This window comes from Gekko japonicus, unplaced genomic scaffold (genome assembly GCF_001447785.1).
Source record: "Gekko japonicus isolate JY-2015 unplaced genomic scaffold, Gekko_japonicus_V1.1 scaffold738, whole genome shotgun sequence".
Taxonomy (NCBI): domain Eukaryota; kingdom Metazoa; phylum Chordata; class Lepidosauria; order Squamata; family Gekkonidae; genus Gekko; species Gekko japonicus.
Genome location: NW_015173145.1, coordinates 4,234 through 7,739, shown reverse-complemented (window position 1 = coordinate 7,739; position 3,506 = coordinate 4,234).

Here is a 3,506-nt window from a genome sequence, read left to right as displayed (position 1 = left end):
GAGGCCCTTCGGGGAGGGGCTGGCTGCGGGGGCCGCAGGAGAAGGCCGCCAGTCCCCCTCCTCTTGCGGAGGCCGGCGGGCGCCCCCCCCGGCCCGCGAGGGGGTGTGGGGATGCCAGCCTCCAGGTGGGGCCTGGGGATCCCCTGGGAGGACCGCTCATCTCTGGACCGCGGGCCTCAGTCCCCCTGCCGAGAAGGGATGCGGTGGTATTGCAGCCCGCTGAGGTCCCTCCCTGTCCTCCTCCGGCTCCATCCCCAAGTCTCCAGGAATGTCCCGACTTGGAGCTGGCAACCCCGAAGGCTGCATCCCCCTGCCGGAGGGAGGGACTTGCCACCAGTGCTCCCTCTAAGCTGGGGAGTCTTGTGAGCAGAAATTCTACTTTGTGAGCTACCGGCATGAAAGCCCGTGAGCGAGCGGTTTTGGCTGCTGCATCGATTAGTTTGTTCTGGAGCCACCCTCGCTGAGCGAAGACAAAAATGTGTGAGCCGGAGGGTAAAGAACTGTGAGCTGGCTCACACGGACTCAGCTTAGAGGGAACACTGCTTGCCACCCCCCTGATGGGGGAGGGGTTCCCCCAGTCCACTGATGGCCAGCTGGCCGAGCTCCACCCCCCAGAGCCCCATTGCACCCCAGGGGCCCGGCGCAATGACATCACCCAGAGGTGACCTCATTGCACCAGGCATCGTATGGGGGGATGCTCAAGAATTTGGGTTACAACTCTATGGTCACCAGAGAGTTCCCCCCCCCCAAATGCTAGAGTGTCCCCTGCATGACAGCCTGGTGCAATGACATCACTCCTAGGTTGATGTCATTGTGGTAAGACCTGGCAACGCTAGGCAGAGTCCAGGGGGGATCTGGCAGCCCTGTGCTGAAAGCACCTTGGAAAACGGTCCCTGCGATGGGAGCGCCACGGACTGCCAGGGCTACTCAGTTACCACACACCCCTGACGTGATCCTGATTCGGATAAAGGTAAAGGTTCCCTTGTTCGAAAGCCAGTCGAGTCCGACTCTAGGGTTGCAGTGCTCATCTCCATTTCCAAGCCGAAGAGCCAGCACTGTCCGAAGACGTTTTCCGTGTTCATGTGGCCGGCATGACTAAACACCAAGGCGCACGGAACGCTGTTCTCTTCCCACCGAAGCGGTACCTATTTATCTGCTTGCCATTTCTTGCTTTCGAACTGCTAGGTTGGCAGGAGATTCAAATCAAACACGGTAACAAAACAAAGCCCTTGACTTGAGGCTATTGTGAATCCATACTGGGGCACCATGGCACCCACCAACACCCTTCTTGGTGCCCACCAAGTATCGTTAGGATCTGGGTGGGACCAGGTGGGCCTTTTGCCCTTGGGGATTTGATTGGCCGTGCAGATTTTTAAAAATGTCACTGTGGCGGCGACAGCAGCTGCCTCTGCTGCGCAAGGGTCTTCAGCCAGTCTGGTGTGGTGGTTAAGTGCGCGGACTGTAATCTGGGAGAACCGGGTTTGATTCCCCACTCCTCCACTTGCAGCTGCTGGTGTGACCCTGGGTCAGTCATAAGCTCTTTCAGAGCTGTTCTCTCAAGAGGTCTCTCAGCCCCACCTACCTCACAGGGTGTCTGTTGTGGGGAGGGGAAGGGAAAGGAGTTTGTAAGCCGCTCTGAGACTCCGAGTGAAGGGCGGGGTATAAATCCAATCTCCTCCTCCTCCTCTGTGTGACTGGAGGTAAGCTGCAGCAGTTGTTATGTGGGTGGCTCCTGTGTCAAAATTCCAGATGTGCCCAAAGGTTGGAGACCAGGGCCGGTGTCAGCACATCCTGAGGTGGGGCAGCCGCCAAGGCAGGGCCGACTGCTGTTGTACCCCACCCCGCTCATTCATTTGCTAGCTCTCTGCCAGACTCCCAGTGTGTAACCCTGCCCAGTGCCACTGCGGAAAGGGCTGCGGGCCAAAGGTGTCAAACTCGTTCGCTACAAGGGCCGGATGGGACATAAACGTCACTTTGTCCACTGGGCCACTGGAGACATAAGCTTTATAAAGGGACACGGGCAAACCCAATGAACCATATTATTTTTTGCTCAAAACACACAAAAAAGCAATTGATTCCTAGCAGTGAAAGCAATTGATTTACTGGGGAACCCCCCCAAAGCCTCAATAAATGCATTTAATCATAGGCAACTAGGTTTTCCCCAGGGGATACCATAAAAGGGGGAGTTCCTTACATTTCTGTACTAATTAGTTACTTTTTTAATATGTAGAGTACTTTTAGGAGACGAATCATCGCCCTTGCAAGTAAATAAGGTAGTTTCCCAGTATACACCCAGCCTCAGCAGCCAAGCACGGCCATGATCCGTCTCTCGCTCTTTGTTTCTTTTCTCCCCCCCCTACTTCTGAGGATCTTGAGGAGGCAACACCAGACTCCCCCATCCACCACCCCATCTCAACTAACGACAACCCTGTAAGGTCCTCCTTTTGTCCTCCTGCAACCCCTTTTCTCTTACGGGCTGAGAACAGTTGGGGGGGGGGAGAAGGGAGGTGCCGATCCCCACCCGCCCCAACACTCACTCTGCCTCCTGGCTCTGTGGCTGTTTTCCCTTCGTGCGTCCACTCTCTTCCGAGGCCGGGAGTTCTTTCCCCTCAGAGCAGCACGCACAAGACAGCTCAGTTACCCAACAATCCATGCGCCAGCCCTCCTCTTCTCTTCCCCCTGGCGCCGTCTCTTCATTAGCAAACTGCCGCTCTGCATGCCCACTTTCACCAACAGCCCATCCACGGTCACCATTTGGAAAAATGCGAAGCCGGTTAATGTGGCAGTGGCAGCACCAGCTGCTCGGCTCCACCCTCTCCCACGTAGTGGCTTCGCCAATCCTCACTGACCTGCGATCGGAGGAGACGGGAGGGAAAAAAACAGCACTCCTCCTCTTTCTCCACCTTTGCTTCCATTCCTCCCCACACTGTTTTACCTCAGCCTCTTAGCCCCACCCCCTAGCCATTTCCTTTCTATTTCTTGACAGCTTTGACCACACACACATCTCACTGCCTGCGCCCGCTCACCCACTCCTCCCAAGCAACCTCCTGCCTTCCCTGCCTCGCTCCAGGTACTTGCGGACCTGCTAAGAATCTTGGGTGGGCCACTTCTGGCCCTTGGGCCGTATGTTTGACACCCCTGCATGTAGGCAGTAGTTGGCGTGACCAGCAGGGGAGAGCTCACAAGCTGGCAGGGGAAGGACACGTAGGCAGGTGGGAGGCTGGTGCATGGGAGGTCAGGGAAGGTGGGTAGGGGTAGAAGAGGGGAGAAGGTAAGGGAACTCCGTGCCCAGGGCCCCTCAAAACCTGGAACTCCCTCCTGGGGACCCCTGATCTATAGAATAAAAGAATTGGCCTGTCCGCCCATCTGTCCACTTGTGGCAAGCAGAACTCAGCAGAGAATAAAGCCAGGAGACTCAGAATGGGCCACCTGTTTTAGGATGATTGTGGTGGCTCCAGGGCCAAAAGTGAAAGGCATGGGAATATCCTGGCCCAGATTATCTCAAG